The sequence below is a fragment of the Dermacentor andersoni genome, chromosome 1, assembly GCF_023375885.2.
Source record: "Dermacentor andersoni chromosome 1, qqDerAnde1_hic_scaffold, whole genome shotgun sequence".
Lineage (NCBI taxonomy): Eukaryota > Metazoa > Arthropoda > Arachnida > Ixodida > Ixodidae > Dermacentor > Dermacentor andersoni.
Genome location: NC_092814.1, coordinates 376,196,678 through 376,214,723, shown reverse-complemented (window position 1 = coordinate 376,214,723; position 18,046 = coordinate 376,196,678). Strand labels below are relative to the sequence as shown.

At 49.8% G+C, this 18,046-nt stretch overlaps 1 protein-coding gene across 2 annotated transcripts in view; it reads right to left on the bottom strand.

Annotated features, from left to right (window-relative positions):
* Positions 1-14,410, bottom strand: part of LOC126518564 (uncharacterized) — a 218,275-nt gene extending 203,865 nt beyond the window's left edge. For both annotated transcript variants that reach the window (XM_050168340.2, XM_055065017.2), the window contains exon 1: positions 14,145-14,410. The gene's annotated coding sequence lies outside the window, so the exon portion shown is untranslated. The remainder of the gene's footprint in view (positions 1-14,144) is intronic.
* Between the last annotated feature and the right edge of the window lie 3,636 nt (positions 14,411-18,046).

The window sequence follows — 18,046 nt, the reverse complement described above, 5'->3', positions numbered from 1 at the left end:
GTATATATACGATGCTATACAGGGTGATCATTTTTTAAGCTTCATGGAATATGTATATTTTTTAAGTTAGCCTCTTGCAGATAACATAATTCTAGTCCTTGAGTTGGATTATCCGGAGAGGCGGACATTACTTGCACGAGAAATAGAAACACATATTTAATTAGTTAGCAAATATCCACTAATTATATTTCCAATTAATTAATTTACGTCACATATTGTTATTTATGAATTGTAGCCGGTCAGTTGGCAAGGTGTATCCACTTGGAATGAATTTCCAGAAGGACGCCACTTTGGAGATATGCGCCATAAAACTTGCCCTAATGATGTACTGTTGTTCCGCTTACCTTTTAACAAAACGCTCTTTTGTGCACTGAAGCTCAAAAGTAACTGGAACACCCATCGAGAAGAAGGACAGAAAACAATAGGTGAAAGGCAGAGAGGTTAACCAAACATTATAGCGTTTTACGTGCCAAAACCACTGTATGATTATGAGGCACGCCGTAGTGGAGGACTCCGGAAATTTCGACCACCTGGGTTTCTTTAACGTGCACCTAAATGTAAGTACACGGGTGTTTTCGCATTTCGCCCCCATCGAAATGCGGCCACCGTAGCCGGGATTTGATCCCGCGACCTCGTGCTCAGCAGCCCAATACCATAGCCCCTGAGCAACCACGGCGGGTAGAGGTTAACCAGATTAACTGTCCGGGGAACGCCTATGCATGGACTTCGCTCCATATTTTGGGAAACAATATCGCGAAACTGGTCTCATGCTGGAAATTCATTTCAAGTGGATATGTCTTGCGAGCTCACCGGCTAGAATTCGTAAATTGCACTATGTGCGATAAAGTAATTAAGAAGTTAATTTGTGACTTTCTGTTAAGTACTTAAATACGTGTTTCCATTTTTTCCTGCTAGTAATGTCCTTAGAATAATCGAGCTGAAGGAGGAGAAATATGGTATCCGCCACAGGTGATTTTCTTTTTTAATTCCATAAAACGCGAGAATGATCACCCTGTGTAATGCTTACGATTCCCGCGGCTTCCCAAGAGCGACCCCACGTGCAAGCGATGCATTAGGCATCAGGATCTTATGAAGCACTCATTATGCAAAAGAAGGGTGAGGCGTGCAGACAGGACACAAGAGAAGAGAAGTGGACAACGCAAGTGGAAGCCCTGCCGTGTCCATACGCGCCGAAGAGCATTGAAAAGCGGCGGTCGGGGTCAATGCCTAGAGCAGATTCCACTTTATAGCAACCACCCACACCTATCCCTACACCTGAAACCGCTATACTCGCGTCCTCCTGTCATGCACATGAACATATATGACGGTTCTCGCTTTTTCACTGCGTAGTGTTTCGTGTTATAGTGAAAAGTCTTCATTCAGGAACGATACCCATTTCAATAGGAAGCACAAAAATGCACATTCACCACCGTGTCTGCTGAAAGCACTCTGTCCATAATAACTCCTTCACGGGCTACATCGCGTGTTGTTCGTTGACAGAGTACTGAGGCGCGAACACACGGCAAAAATAGAAGCGCCCATGTGGCATACACGTACACTGGGGTCAAAATATGTCGTAAAAAAGTTTGTACAACAGCTGGGAGTCAGTAGTAACCATTGTATACGACAGATGTGCACCGCTTTGTTCGTGCCGCGAGTTGCCGCTGCTTCAGTGCACTGCTTCGCAAGGTACGGAATCAGTCAGGCTTGTCTGCGAACACTTTTATTTCCTCCCATTAGCAGCCACTGCCTCTCTTACCGAGATATGCAGACTCAGATCTCTGACAGCGGTTCAAGCCAGCGGGTACTGCTCCTGGTCTGTACACCATCGATCCCAGCCGAGCAGCGAGTGAAAGAGGGGATGGCGCAGGGGTAAGGGGGCACCTCATCTATCGAGCCGCAGCGTCGCAGCCGGTGTTCACGGTCACGGTCGTGGAGGCGCTGGTCGATTGTTCCAGCTCGATGCGCCACGACGGCCTGCTCATGGGCGCGCCTCTATTTCTGAAACACGCGTTTTAAAACATCTCCAGCACGGCACATTCAATTCGTTGCTGCAGTGCGCTGAAAGACAGCTCCCGAAAGTGGTCACAATAGACTAACACGGAATCACATTAGTTAGCTATTGTTGCATTAACTTACTGTCATTAATTTCGGATAAAATGTCGATTATTACTGAAGAAAATCAAGGGCGAACAGCACCCCCCCCCCCCTTTCTCCCCTCTGTATACGTATATTTTTTAGTGCTGCACCGATACCACAGAGCCAGTTTCTCAGTGTTACATCCTGAATTTCAAGGCATCTTTCTCTTGTGCCGTGTTGGCACAAGCTCTTCAAACTCTGCGCCGTAAAGGCTGCAATGCGATGTGCTCTTGCTGAAAAACACTTAACGAGGCCAGAGTAGACGCTGTCGAAATTCATGACGTCAAACCGGGGCGACAAATTCGAGGCGGCGTCAACGATGGTCTTCGTTTGGCTTGCCAGCCTCCGCTCACAATAAGAGTGGATATATTTCTATGCTACAAACGTAATTAACTACTGGCAGCTTAACTTGACGATACTCCGTAGTATTCTTGAAGCTGTATGACGAGATTGAACGGCTCTAAAAACGATTACTATATGGAGTTTTATCGCCGTCGCAGCACGCTTAACTTAGGGGTGCTGACGAAACAATTTCGTATCCCGCTTCTTCTTCCTTCTTTTTTTGTGTGTGTTTAGTTGCTTTATGAAATAACTCTCGAGCCAGTAACTACCGTGTAGTGACATAATTCCTTCAACGCACAAAAAAAAAAAAAAATAACAGCCATTTCTGTTTTTCAGATGACTGTTTCAGAAAGCGAATGGAGCGCGGCTTCTTGGTTGTATAGGGTTTGTTTACAAGTTATCTCTGTACGCCACGGAAGGCGGAGGTGGTGGTGACACGCAGCTGGCACGCGCATCGGTCAGCCTGGTCCAGTGGTCGCGAGCCAGACAATGGACGTGCCTCGCCGAAAACTGCACGCACGCCGCGTAAACCACCGTTTCCTCTGCGACTTGGCATTCCACACCGGAGATTAAGCTCGGGTAATATAAACTGTTGTCGTTGTCTTCTGAACTCGTGGCTCATACCCACTGTAGGAGTTTGGCTGTCGCCACTGATTTTTGCAAAACACGGTACAGACCAGTGGCTGTCGCTTCTGTTAGAACACCCGGCACCCTTCATCCTTCTCACTTTCTCTCCTCTATTGTGCCGTCGTTTAAAGCTTTCGACCAGGCGATTTCAATGCGGTTTGAACTACTGCACCGACTCGGGCGTCAGTTATACCACGCGAGCCACCCACCTTCCCCCACTTTTAATTAACCTACAACATGAACTTTGTTGTGATTGGCCGTTCACCCCGCGACAGCCTACGGTCACGGCTAACGCGATTATGGGGAACGGGCCGATGGCCTCGTCAAAATGGTCCTCAGGTCTCTTGACGCCGGATTGGGGGAAGTGACTGAACAATGACCACGCAGGGCATAAAAGGAGTGACGCCGGCGGGAGTGATCTGCTGCTACAACTTTATCATGAACTTTTTCTGTATTACTTTGAATTTTCTTGCAATATGTAAATGTTAGCGTGTTTGTCAAACGTCCTGAATATCGGGCCCAACCTCACGTTCCCTTACTCCTCCACGAGCAAAGTAGATTCCACGTGTTCAAACCCCCAGTCGCAACACCTTGTAAACAAATCCTATGCCAAGAAATGTGGCGCGCTTTTTTGAATTCGACACAATAAAATATGTTCAAATTGCTGATTTGTGGCCCACCCGAAATATTGAGACGTCATACCGTGATTACGGAGTTGGAGGCTAACAGAGCAATGAAAAAAAAAAAAAGAATAGAAAGCGAGAAAGAAATTTTAGGTCAGTTTTCCTTTAAGCTAGGGGTAAAGCTTAGTTGTCATGGCCTTTGCAGTGCTGACGGAGCGCTCTGAAACGACGTGTCGAATATTCTAGTTCCTTCCCGTCTATACATTCGAGCGGTGCGCGCTTTCTCCCATGCCGAGAATCGCGGAAAGCTAGCGGTAGTGAGTGTATTACCTCTCCTTCCATTCTATACGACTGCGCCCGACGAGTCAGTGATTATCAACCGAAAAGTATTTTACCTACAGCTATATATGACAAGGGCTGGTTACAATTGGGTTCAACCGGGGCAACTCTAATGGTGCTCCGAGTTACTTCTCCAGTCTAACGCTTCTTCCAGTTTGCAATTAGCCAAGTGAAAGTACCCGAAGCGCGTTCTACACATAAACTCGCAATTCACCAGACGTTCATCAATTGTATGATGAACGAATCATTATTTTGATACTACAAAAGCTACACTGGTTAGGACCCTGTCTTTGTGAGAGCGGAATTATTACGTGCTCTTGCCAGCTAACCCGCGTGAAATAAGAGAACACATAAATGAAATGTAACACCATTAAAGGACGAGCTCCCACTGTGCCAACGCCACTCTGTGTATACGTCGCCATGGCTGCGGCAGAAGGCGCCTGCAGCCTGGTAACAGTCGCCGCAATTTGGTCATTGTTCGCGTTTTATTGGACCGTGGCAGTTAGTGTGGCGCGGCGTGCAGAAAAGATGAGTCATTCACGTCCCGTATAGGTCGAAAGTGCGCCTGTGCGTGCGCAGAGGCGTCGGGGGCCCCCGCGTACACTGCACGCGAATAGAACCCGGTGCTCGAATATGCCACGGTCTGCACATCTATACCACTACACCGGCACGCGTGGCACCGCCCATTATTCGAGACTCGAGCGACGGACGACGCCATAGAGGCATCATTGCCCGCGTCACTCTGCAGTGAAAACGGGCGCCACGCAAAGCGGCGGCACATCTGCAGAACCGCGCGTACTGACGCCGGTGCTCTGGCGGCCGTGACGGCAGATCTCAAACCATTGTACTGCCGCACGGTGGTGCAACCGGCCCGCAATAGCGATACCACCACCGGTATCGCATGGTGGTCCCACCGACTGCACCGTGGTACCACTGCTACTAATACCACCAGTGCTGCGGGCATATACCACTGGTACCACGGGTACCGCACGGTAGCACGACCGGTACTATACAGCTGCCACCACCGGTACCAATATCACCGGGAGCACCGGTACGCGATCTATAGACTCGAAAACTCCTGAAGTTCGCAAAGAAGGCTTGGCGTCAAAATAATCAGAAAAACCGCCAGTGAAATCGCCGTGTGTCGCATTCTGCGCGAGCCACCATGAAAACCGGACACAAGACAGGACGCCCTCGCTACACTCTGCGACGAGACGAGGCCTCGCGTAGAACACGCGTTGGAGTCGAACCGCACCGTGGGTGCAAGCAGAGAAAGAAACGCGGCGCGCTCGGTTTCGCCGGGAATGTGGAAACAGGTGGGAGCGCGTTTGACAGACGTGCGCTTGCGTGTGACTCAGCACGCTGCAGGGCCAGACGCGCACTCCGTGGACGGATATTCCCGCTTTCACAGCTGTCGTTCCTTTCTTGAAAAAAAGAAATATATATATATATATACAGCCGCGTTCCACAGCCAAGCAGATTTAAAACGTGCAATCAAGGCAGCCAATTCAGACTTTCCTCGCTTCTCCCTAAAGCTGTCCATAGGGCAAGCCTCAAATATTCGTATGATGGGCAGCCACACAAGATTCTTAGAGAGTTATCTCACTATAGCCCAAACCGACGCTTTGCTAAGCCGCGCAGGTGTTTTATGGTTTCTCATACGCTGACAATGTGTAATAATAGGCGCTGCCCGCAACGCAATTCCATTTAGAAATGAATAGGCGGTCGTAAAGGGGACGCCTATTCAAAAGCGGCGCAGGAAAATTTTCCCATGTCGAGTAAAACGGGGGAAAACCTTCCAAATAGACAATAGCCCCCCTCCCTTTTCTTTTCTTTTTTTTATATTAGCGAGGACCCTGGGATTGTGGCCTCGTTTGTCACGCGAAATGCGCAAAGCCACAAAGGTGCGCTGCTACGCTTCTTGCGACGTACCAGCCTGTATAACCCATTGTGACCAACCGAACCATGAACGCTCCATAGTTGTGTGTGCGTGCACATTCTGCGAATTTCACTCCTCCTGTTTCAGTCCCCTTTCCCCAGTGCAGGGTAGACCGCCGGTTATTCTCGCTGCCTAACCCATGTGACGTCTCTCTCTCCAGCCTGAGGCATCCCTTGCTTGAGCACTAATAATTCATTTGGCCTTGTATCCGTCGACTCGTTGTCCACCAGAAGACAAGCTACTCGGAAGGCTAGGAGGAAGCCGAAGAGCCAGTGTAAAACGGGTTTACATTCCAAAACTACAGCTTGGCGATGGGTTAATTTCCGGATTAATTTTGACCACTCCTCGTTATTTGACGTGCGCTGAAATCTGGGTTCACGAGCGTTACAACCAATTGACGCTGACGCGATATCACACCAGCTGCCTTCAAGGCTCTAACTAGTCGTTCACTTCCAGCTCTACGTAGATTCCTCGTGCGCGAAAGTACGGTACAGTGGTCAACGAGGCGGCCAGGTACACAATGCACGCTACTACCGCTAAACGCGAATGCCGGCTACTCTACACGGTGCAGGCAAGCACTACTCTCACTCCTAGCATTCAACAATGAGCGCGGGCTGACGACGTCACTGCGTCGATCCAGCAAGGCTAGCTATACTTGCGCCTGTCGGCATGGCTGCCACAAGTCGTACTCGCAAAACCAACGACGAACGAAAGCAGTGCGAAGCTTCTGTATAGGACTGCTGTTGCACGCGTTGATTGTTTCTGTATGCACGGCCAGCCTTTTTAACAAGAAAACATTAAGGAGAAGGACACTGAATACGGCTAGAGTCTCTTCTTCATTGGCGCGGGAGTCGCCGCCCGGTCACGTGAGTAGTATCTCTTGCCACCGGCCTCCTCCAGTTTGCGGTTCGGTTTCATATAGCGCCACGTGCGCGCTTTCCCGTTCCGGGTTTATTTCCCTTCGCTTCTAAAACGTTTTTGTCACCATCGGCGCTGATCGCGAATTATGCCTGCCCCCCTCCCCCCCCCCCCCCCTCCCCGCGACCTCCCCGACGTGACGTGTGCAGGCGGTTATCCGGCTCTCGTTGGACATGTGCCAAGACGTTAAAACAGCGGTTGCCGCTTCGTGCGAGGTAAACAAAGCCGCGTGTCGACACATATGCGCGGGGATTCATCCGCCACCAATACAGATCTGTCTCGCGTGTGTATTGACGTACAGCAGGCGGCCCACTTCACACGCATCCTCACCTAACCGAAAGCCGCGTGCGCTGTAACAGTCAGCACATCCGTTCTCGAAGTTTTAAGCACCCGTATAGACAACAATACGTAATTCCCACGCCTTTGTATGCTCCCGAATCGGTAGCTATGGAGTTCCCTTGTTGAGTACGAATGCAGGGGCTTGGGGGGGGGGGGGGGATGCAAACACGCTTGTGTACTTAGATGTAGGTGCATGTTAACGAACGTCACGTGGTCAAAATGAATCTGGAGTCCTCCGCTAGGCGTCCCTAGTGGTCCTCTAGGACGTTAAGCCGTATGAGTCAAATAATCCTTTTAATCGTGGAGAAGAAAACTGGTGATTTCCACGCATATTGTCTGCCGGGATCACAAATTTCTGAAGGCCACGCACGAATTTCGTGGACGGAGTGGCGTCGATGCCGTTGTTAATGAACAATAAAATAAAGAAAGGAAATAAAAACAAGAAATGCTATACATGTATAAATGCACGTATCGACGTTCACCACAGCGTTCTCTTCAAACAGCTTGACACGCACGGGCAGACTGCCTCACGCGCTTGCACTCAGCGAAGTCTGCACAGAGGCAAAGCGGTCGTGCATACCGCGGCACATCCTCTTTTAACAGGCAGTGACAGCAATATATCCGAATAGTATAAGATAGTTATGAGGACTAGCAATTTTGGGTTACCAAAATAAGCGGTCGGGAAAATTGGGTACACGTTCATATACGACAAAAAAAAAAAAAAAAAAGAAAAACGGAATACATAACAGCTGTGTGCTCGTCTGGCTTTGTTTTCTGTACATGGATTAACAATTTTATGCGAGATTTAGTGATGCACCTGGGCCCACTGGACACTGAAACAGGCATACTAGAACCCTTATACTCAGTTATACTCGAACACTTATAATCAGTTTTTTCGTCAAGCTGACTTCGAACACTAGTGAACATGTAAGCAAGGACAAAAACAAGCGAAAAACAACATAAGAAAAACGTACACCAAGGCTGAAGACGTGCGCCAATCGGTTTCGTTGCAATATCGCGAAGTACGCCTCGAGATCCTTAGCTGTGGGACCCCGCGAGTGGGAAAAGAGGAGTTTCTGTACGGACCTCCCACCTCCCACCCCCCTTCAGGCCGAGGTTGATTCTTACTATACACACCTAGAATGATTTTGAGCAAATATTTGTGGTACTAAAGCCATGAATTGCTTCGCGGGTCTCCCCTTTTTCACAGATGTTTTTGTTTGGTGAAAATAAAACACTGACTGACTGACTAACCTTTAACGCGGTGTTGTCGAGCCCCCCCCCCCCCTAAAAAAAAAAAAGCAAACTTTGGTCACAGCAGCAAGGAAACAAAATCACGCGAGTAGGGTTCTCCTTTTCGTCGCCTACCGCGATGTCCACCAACAGTTGTGGGACCGGTGCCACGCCCGAGGCCCCGAACGCCAGTGAATGCAGCCACTCGCGGAGAAGGGACAACGCCTTCAGCGGGCGCTCATTGAAAAGGGCTCCCAGCGCCGACCGCATTTGCGTGCGATCTCCTCACTCGCCGGCGTGCGGACCGCCGAAGGCAAGTCGCCGTTCTGCGCTAATCAGTCAAAGGTGAAATCGAACGGACGGTGGCCGTGTTGTCCTGTGTCGGCAGAGGGCCAAGTCTGCAACAAGAACGACACCCGCATTCTCCGCGGAGGCCGCCCCAGACGCTCCTTTCGAACGCAACGACCGTCTCATCGTATCGTAGGTAGATCGTTTCTTCAGAAACATTGCGGTAAAGCACCAGTAAGAACACGGGCAAAACGTTCCCGTGTCTCTGAAGCTCCGTGTCGTGGGTATCTCGATTGACGGTAAAGTTCTTCACCCCTTCCAGACCAATAGTCTGCGCGACCACGGCTACAAACGCCAGGAGTGCGACCTTCGTCGTAAAAGTGGGACTCCGCGCAGTGCCCGCTTTCTTGTTTTCTTCTAGGCGTTCTTCCCTTCACTGTACTCGACCGTATTCTGTCCTCTTTTCACTTCACTGCAACCTCCCACCCCCCATCAGGCCGAGGTTGATTCTTACTATACACACCTAGAATGATGTTGAGCAAATATTTGTGGTACTAAAGCCACGAATTCCTTCGCGGGCTACGCCGTATATGTATAGTGCAACCGCGCGGACTGCAAATTTTTATCGACTGCAACTGACCAGACCGAGAAGCCGGGCGTTTTTCCCTGCACTGATTTTCTCTCCTGGGTGCTCTCGCCTGGCTTTTCCGACAGCCTCTTTATCCTCATGCATACCGATGCATATGCGGATAGTTTTCATTCTTCCGGGGGGTGTGGCCCGTCCCGGTTTCCAAAACCCATTTTTATATGAACTTTAATAACCGTTGCAGTTGAATAAACTTCGTGTGATCTCGAAGAATTGTTCACTGAAGTGAAGGCCTAATACGAGTACTTACAAGAACTGACAGTAGGAGACAGTTCAACTTTACAGCCTGAGTCCTCTCGCACCACCAAGGTTCTGGCGTCCCTCGGTGGTGTAATCTTCCTTCGTGTAACTGTCTTATAAATGGCTATCACTAATAATGCTACGCCTTTCCGGCGAAACTGCAGCCTCTATTTTTTTCTCTTCTCTTTCTCTGGTTTTTACTGTGTGTCCAAGTGTAAGCGCTGGTTTTGATACTGCTTTTTGCAAAGATGTTGTAAGTTATTAGAAGAGTAGTTTCTTCTTTTGCATTTTTGTTTTTCTTTTTTTTCATTAGTTGTTAGCATTGCTTACTGGAAAGAGAAGCAACACTGAGACACATAATTCACGTGCATTTCAAACGACGTTCATAAAAGACTGCCGAAGGGGTCTGATGGCTGCAGGTTTTTTTTTCAGGGTCCAAAACGCACACAATGTATATTGAAGCGAAGTAACATACATACACATATTCAACCTCTAGGAATAGGCTATCCATACCATTAGAAATAATTGTTAGTTGTGAACCTCCTTCTCTTTAAAAAATTATAGTAAACTATGTCCCGTGTATATATGTAAATATGTTGTGCCTGTGCATGGTGTTTACAGTGGGAATTAAAAAAGAAGATGTTCAAGTGAGAAAGTACGGATGAGGGAGCCGCCGCTGGTGTTTATAATGCGCATGTTCTCCTATTGTCAGGATTTGGAGAAATAAAGCGAAAGTATACATTACAACCCGTGCACGTCCGCGCCGACAATGATGCAGTAAGCTTTTAGCCACAATAAACTTTTAAGTGAAAAGGTAGAGGCAACTCAAAGGATACCTCAAATGATGCTGGTGACGCTGGTATGAAACTTGGGGGAGGGGGATCGGACGCGGAGCCCCCCTCCCTCTGTGGCCAGCGCCTATAGGGAGTGATGCGCTCAAAGACGAGCAGCGGTCAACGGTGGTACTAACTGAAGGACAGACACCACCCGAGTGCGGTATAGGACATGCGGGTGGGCAGCTCAAGGACATGCCGGGAATGCCGGGCACGTTCCTCGGGGACGCCCTCGGTGACGTCATTGGTTGTGCGTGCGTCAACCCTGTGACGGAACGCTGCCGGCACAGGCAACCGGGTTTCGAATTTGTGGACAACCGCTGAGGAGGAATTTCTCGGGAAAAAGAAAAAAGAAAAGCACAGCTGCGCGCGCCCTATCTCGTGCGTATTAGTGAAACAAATATAGGCACGTGTAACCTTCATAATAGCGATAGCTATTCCTCCACTCATCTAAAAGGAGACACGAAATTGCGGTGGAGCGTTAGGACAACGAAGCTGCACCGGGTGAGTAGAGGCAGTTTAGACGCTGTCTGACAGAGCTTTGCCAGTCATTTGATTTTTATCTCGGCGGTAGGGTCAACATGCCCGCACTGACAGACTGCGAACGAATACGGCTTATATATTACGCTTGTGAGAATCGTGTACAATTTGCCTTCAAAAAAAATTAAATAATGGTGTTTTACGTACCAAAACGACTTTCTGATTATGAGGCACGCCGTAGTGGGGCACTCCGGAAATTTTGACCACCTGGGGTTCTTTAACGTGCACCTAAATCTAAGTACACGGCTGTTTTCGCATTTCGCCCCCATTGATACAATTTGCCTTCACTGAGCGTAATGTACCGATGAGTGACACAACTGAACAAAGCCGCGCGCGCCTCTCTCTCAATTTCACCTTCGCTTTCCGAGACGACGGCAGCATTCCGCACTATAAGCGACTCAGAACTGCACCGCAAATAAGGACGTCACGCTATAGAGCTTATCCTTCCGAACGAAAAGGCTGGACCCTCTTGGAACAATCTTTACGAAAGAGGACAACACGTAAGACTAGGAAACAGGACAGATTAAACCTTCTAAAGGCTAGACAACACGAAGCACCACTCTTGTTGTCTATCTAGTGTTATGTGTTGTCTTCCTTTGTTCCGTTTTTTCCAAGATAAACTCGTACGAACTAGGTCAACAATTTGCCCTTCTCAAGGCGGATTCTCCTTTTTATGTAGTCTCAGTTATTTGCGGCTAATCTTTCGTTAACAGAGAGCTGCAGCAGTGTCAAATAGGGTGAGTACTTCCAGAGCGGATCGGCACATACGCGCGTGGGTGTTTCGAAGGTGCAACGCTACACAAAAGCAAGAAATTAAATGCGTCTGAATAGCGCCGAGGGCTTCCCGCTTAGCGGAATGCAATAATAGAGAGTTTTAGTTTAAGGGACGCAAGCGGCTTGCGTACGCTAGAACTAGGGGCGACGGCACTGTGCATGTGCAGATGGTTCTGCGCATGCGCAGTATCGTGGCCCCTAGTTCTTGCGTACGCAAGCCGCTTGCGTCCCTTAAACTAAAACTCTATTAACGCCCGCGTCACGCAGACGTCGGGTGCACGCTAAAAAGTTGGAGTGAAGCCGAAATTAATCCCGACCCATTAGCTCCCCACCTGAAGTCGAGTCGGCGAGGCTTTGGAATGTAACCATTTCCAATTAAGGACACAGTTATCGAAGCGCTCGCGCAATGCACGCGTACAGGGCGTCCTTTTAGAGGGGCATTAGAGAGACTATTTATGTGGGCTGCACGAGTAAATTGCCCTTCTAGAAGCAGTCACTCTCCCCGTGAGGACAGGCTTGAGAGGCGACCGCGTGCCTCCAAGTTGCTGCACCTGCTCGGCGAGGGCCTACTTTCCTTGTGCATCGCTAAACACGGACTATTATAGGGTACTCCGAAAAGAGCAAATTTCGAGAACACTTACTGCGCCACAACGGCCCAGATACGAGGAAGTCTAGAAACTCAACTTTAGGCTTCGCTTCGCCTTCTAATAATCAACCCATTGCCGCGAAACAAACTTACATATTATTAGGGAAGAATACTTTTTATCAGTCCGAAGTGAATCAGCGTTGCCTTTCAGTGCCCCGTTGGGAGGACGGATCAGACACCGCCGCAACTTTTCTATTTTCCAAGTGATGCTCCGAGCGAGGCAGGTTTTTGCAGAGCCCTGCATTCCGCTGCAATGTCCGTGCCAAACCTGACTTGACTTGCAAATACGCGAACACTGAGGTGCACCAACGTGCCGGGGGGGGGGGGGGGGGGGTGCATTATTTATTCTGCCCGTAGCTCGCGCTTGGGCCGGAGAAGCAGCTCGCAAGCTATGCACGTCACGCTGGCGCGTAATCGCTCGTGCGAACTAAAGCACTGTTCTATTATTACTCTTTTCTTTAGACTTGTTTTTCCTCGGTGCAGATGACTAAGTACGCTTTACCTGTTCGGTGCCCGGGCGTTGTGTGGTAAGAGTAGGGGGTATATGGTCTTCTCTAAAAAAATAAAGATAAAGATAACTTGTATGCTCATTTATACATTGCCCCGCTTTCTTTCAACATTCTTGTCTGTATGACACGTGAGCCCTAATGACTCATGTGAATGGCACGGAAAGGTTTCACTTCGTGTGAATGTTACGTTGGTGCAACCAAGAAACGCAGAATAATGGGCCAAATCCCTCCATATGTGACTGCAGGTAACCGGACAAACCTACTCTTGCTTTGCATAAGAGGGTTAAACAGCTGGCTTACAGCGAAACAATTGATACAAGCGTGCGTGTGCAGCGACATTTTGTCCATCTTTTATCGTGTCTCCAGCGTCAGCAACAAGACGATAGGCATGCCCGAGATTCTTTCGAAGCAAGCATTGACGACGGCTCTCCAAGTGGACATAACTATGCAGAGTGACGCCCACACCTAAGCACTGCCGAACTGTAAGTGATCGGTTTTATTCTTCGAGCCGCATGCGGAGACGGAAATACGTCTTTTTAGATTCGCTAAGAAACTACATCTGTTGGCAAAACACAGGCGGACAAATGGAAGACCGTGAACTACAAACGTAGCAGAACAACGTGATAAGTGGAAGCTACAGTTTAGTCATATTAGAGATGCGTAGTTCAGAGTGCAGTTCAAGCGCGCAATGCGCGTTGCCTTGGTTCGGTTACTTACATCCCGACTCGCTATCCTCACAGTTTCGTTTGCGTCAGACTGAATGGATAAACAGCATGTTTAGTTTACACGCCCTAGAAAAAAGAAAACAAAAACAAAGACAAGGTACGCTTGCACAGACATTGCATCGTCTTAAATGCACGATAATCGGCGCGACATGCTTTTCTGGCTGCCATGTGACTGAACTGATTGCTACGCCACTCGATATGCTGTCGCGCGTGATAAAAAAAAATAAAAAATAAAGAGCTTTAGCGGAGACGACACTGCGATCACACTGTATCGTCGCTGCTGCTTCATCTCAGTGCGGACGTCTGCGGACTCGTCTGCTTGGCCAGCAAACGATTCCGCAGAGTGCCTCTCACATTTCGAAAGCGCCACTTCTGCCGGGCGGCTCGCTCCGGCTGCGTCGTAGCAATAATAGTAAATAAGAACAAGCAAGACGTGAAACTCACGGTCAGCCGATCGGCTCGCGGAAATCCACGCTGCACCAGCGTTTCCCTCCCGACGCGGGCGACAACACAGGCACGCGCTGGGTCACGCAGTTCAAGCACCCTCGCGGAGGTGTGTACTCATCCAGATGCAACGCGTAGGCCGCAACGGGGCACCCAGCTCCGAACCACAACACGCGGGCGTGCGTGTGACGACAGCGCGCACCGCTAAACAGGAACACACGCCTTCGCCGCAAGACCGGCAGGCACCGTCTGCTGCGGGGAATCGAATCGCTCCCTCGTACACCGGCTGTGTGGAACAGCCTCCTCTCCTTCTTGTTTTTCTCTCTCTCTTTCGCTGATGGGGAAGTTTGCGAGCGGCGGAGAGACCGCACGAGGAGAAAGGCATGGCGGTGTCGTCACCGGCAGGTGCGCCAGCGCCACCTGGAAGCCGAGGAGAAAAATCAGCGCTGCCAGCCAAACCTGTACTTTCGCCTCGCCCGAAGAACCCGATGCAGCGGCTGCGGCGTGTCGTTCTTTCGCTATTGATACGCGGAGTTGCCCTGGCCGCGGAATGCGCGGTCTCGCCGCCGGGCCACCTGTTGTTTTACTCCACCTGTTGTGCGGGGCCGGGGTGCCGTACCGCATTCGCGGTCGGCGCTCGGGCGCCGCGCGCAGTTAGAATTAAAAAAACATTTGCTTCATGGCACGAATGCAACTCTAAGCACAGAAGTGCGCGGAGATTGGTGCGTGGTGAGCGTTGACTGGTACAAACACAACCTCTTTCCGCTCACCAGACGGCTGTCTTCCTGTACTTCGGCACATTGCGCTGCATTCACGCCATAAACTTAGACCAACTCGCTATCCTAACATTAACTTCGCCGCTCGCACTTAGAGTTTGCATTTTCCTTGCAAAAGAATGTAAATACACGTTATGCAAAAAAAAAAAAAAAAATAAGATGCACGCATTAAAACGATGGGTCGGGTCCTCCGGTGGACGAGAAATACATCACGAGCGCTTCTTTAATCCTACCGCAAGACTTGCTCACAAAACATGTGCCAGAAATTGCGACTACGTTCTGAGAGGCCCGAAGATTGGAACCTTTCATACCAGCTCTGTTGCCACACTAAGTTATTCCGTTTCTCAGTGAGTATACCTGAAGATTTCCCCATTATGTAAACGAGTATTTACTGTACTGCCGAGCATGCAGCTCAGCTTGTTGAGTGATTGCCATAGATATGGATGCAAAATAGTCTAATATAAAAGGGCGAAACGGGCATACAAAGCGTCGTTCGACCACGCAACTGGATTTGTTTCAGGTATTCTGTCTGGAGAATTCCGCTAAAATAGCGCTCCATCTGCGGAAGTTCGGGGTTCGACTCCTATTGTCAGCGGACTGCCTTTACTTCTACTTGATTTCCCTGTTCATGAATTTAAATGTAATTTAGTCTAATAAGTACGCTTAAAATGCAAATTGCAGTGTTCCAGCGTAGTATATGATGGTGATGATGAAATATATATATTGTTGCGTGTGAAGATTGGAGCCATGCAGGCAGGCCGACACTCGCTCGCGCCAAGCGCACCGACCAACTTCATCGTCGTTCTCGCGGCGGCTCGTTTCTTGAGCATCGCTCGATGATATCGTAATACTACTCCCCCGGCGGCAAAAGCACCGTCACGGTGCTGGTAAATATCCAAGGCGCGGGGAGAGTTGTAGGGCTTTAGTCGGGCGACGTGGACAATGTCACTGGTTGTCACAGCGGAGGACGTAGTGGGCGTGGCTAGAACGATTTCATAGGTGACAACGGTCACTTTGCGGAGCACGCGATTTGGACCTGTGTAACAAGAAAAAAGTTTTTCACATAGGCCAACTTTACGCGAAGGTGACCAAAGCAACAGGAGGCTGCCAGGCACAAAATGGACATCACGGTGACAGAGGTCGTAGCGTTGCTTCTGCTTGTCTTGAGACACTTGTAGACGAACGTGCGCAAGTTGGCGAGCGTGGTCAGCATGGGCGATTGCATCACGGGCATAAGCGCTAGTTGAAACTGTGGTGGACGGAAGCACAGTGTCCAGTGGTAGCGTTGGTTCGCGGCCATACAAGAGGTAAAACGGGGAAAAGCCAGCAGTTTCGAGACGGGAAGAGTTGTATGCAAAGGTAATGTAAGGTAGAGCCAGGTCCCAGTCACGGTGGTCGTCGGAAACGTATTTGCATAGCTTGTCCGTAAGTGTGCGGTTCAAGCGCTCAGTGAGGCCGTTCGTTTGGGCATGGTAGGAGGTGGTAAACTTATGCCGTATTGAGCAGGCACGCATGATGTCGTCGATGACTTTGGCCAAAAACGTACAGCCATGGTCTGTTAGCAATTGACGCGGATCACCATGCATCAAAATAATATCATGTAGGAGGAAGTCCGCAACATCAGTTGCGCAACTGGTCGGAAGAGCACGGGTTACGGCGTAGCGGGTCGCGTAGTCCACCGCGACTGCAACCCACTTGTTCCCTGATGCAGATTCCGGAAATGGGCCGAGAAGTTCTAAGCCGACACGATGAAAGGGCTCGGCAGGAATGTCGAGCGGCTGCAGGTAACCAGCGGGGAGCTGGGAAGGCTTCTTGCGTCGTTGGCAAACTTCACAAGCGGCGACGTAACGTCGTACGGAACGGGCAAGGCCCGGCCAGAAAAAACGGCGACGTACACGGTCATAGGTTCGAGATACGCCGAGATGTCCTGCCGTTGGTGCGTCGTGGAGCTCTTCTATAACGGTGGAGCGGAGGTGCTTAGGTATGACAAGTAGGAACTCAGAGCCGTCCGGATGAAGGTTACGACGGTACAGAGTACCGTCGCGGACGACGAAAAGGCGTAGAGTAGCATAGGCCGGAGAGTGCTCAAAACGGTCGATGAGTGCTCTGATGTAGGCATCACGGCGTTGCTCGTCGGCGAAATGAAGCAGCTGTGATACAGAGAATACGCAAGAAGCACTGACAATATTAGAGGAGTCCGAGTCGTCAACAGGGTAACGCGACAAGCTGTCAGCGTCTTGGTGCAGGCGGCCAGACTTGTACACCACGGAATATGAAAATTCTTATAGCCTCAAAGCCCATCGACCAAGCCGGCCTGTAGGATCTTTTAGCGAAGAGAGCCAGCAGAGAGCATGATGGTCAGTGATTACGGAAAAAGGGCGACCGTAAAGGTAAGGACGGAACTTCGCAACCGCCCAGACTACAGCAAGGCATTCTCGTTCCGTAATGGAATAGTTGAGTTCCGATGGTGTGAGGAAGCGGCTCGCATAAGCAATAACGCGATCCTGGTCACGCTGACGCTGGGCTAAGACAGCACCTACGCCATGACCGCTGACGCAATTCTGTAGGGGCATCAGGGTCGAAGTGGGCGAGAAGGGGTGGTGAGGAGAGGAGAGTGACGAGACGAGAGAAGGCGGTGGCTTCTGCAGTACCCCACGAGAATTGTACGCCGTTCTTCAAAAGATTAGTGAGGGGTCTAGCAATTGCCGCAAAATCTTGAATAAGACGACGAAAGTACGAGCATAGCCCTACAAAACTTCGAACGTCTGCGGCTGTCTTCGGAAGCGGAAACTCTCTGACAGCGCGAGTTTTGTCGGGATCAGGCTGTACTCTGGAAGCGTCAACGAGATGGCCCAGAAGAGTAATTTGCCGGTGGCCAAAACGACATTTGGACGAGTGAAGTTGCAGCTTAATTCGCCTTTCGAAATACATCAAGTATAGTTGTGAGACGTTCAAGGTGAGTGTCGAACGTTGGCGAGAAGACGATGACGTCGTCGAGGTAGCAGAGGCATGTGGACCATATGAAACCTTGGAGCAAGGAGTCCATCATACGCTCGAAGGTGGCAGGGGCGTTGCATAATCCAAACGGCATTACTTTAAATTGGTACAGGCCATCAGGTGTGATGA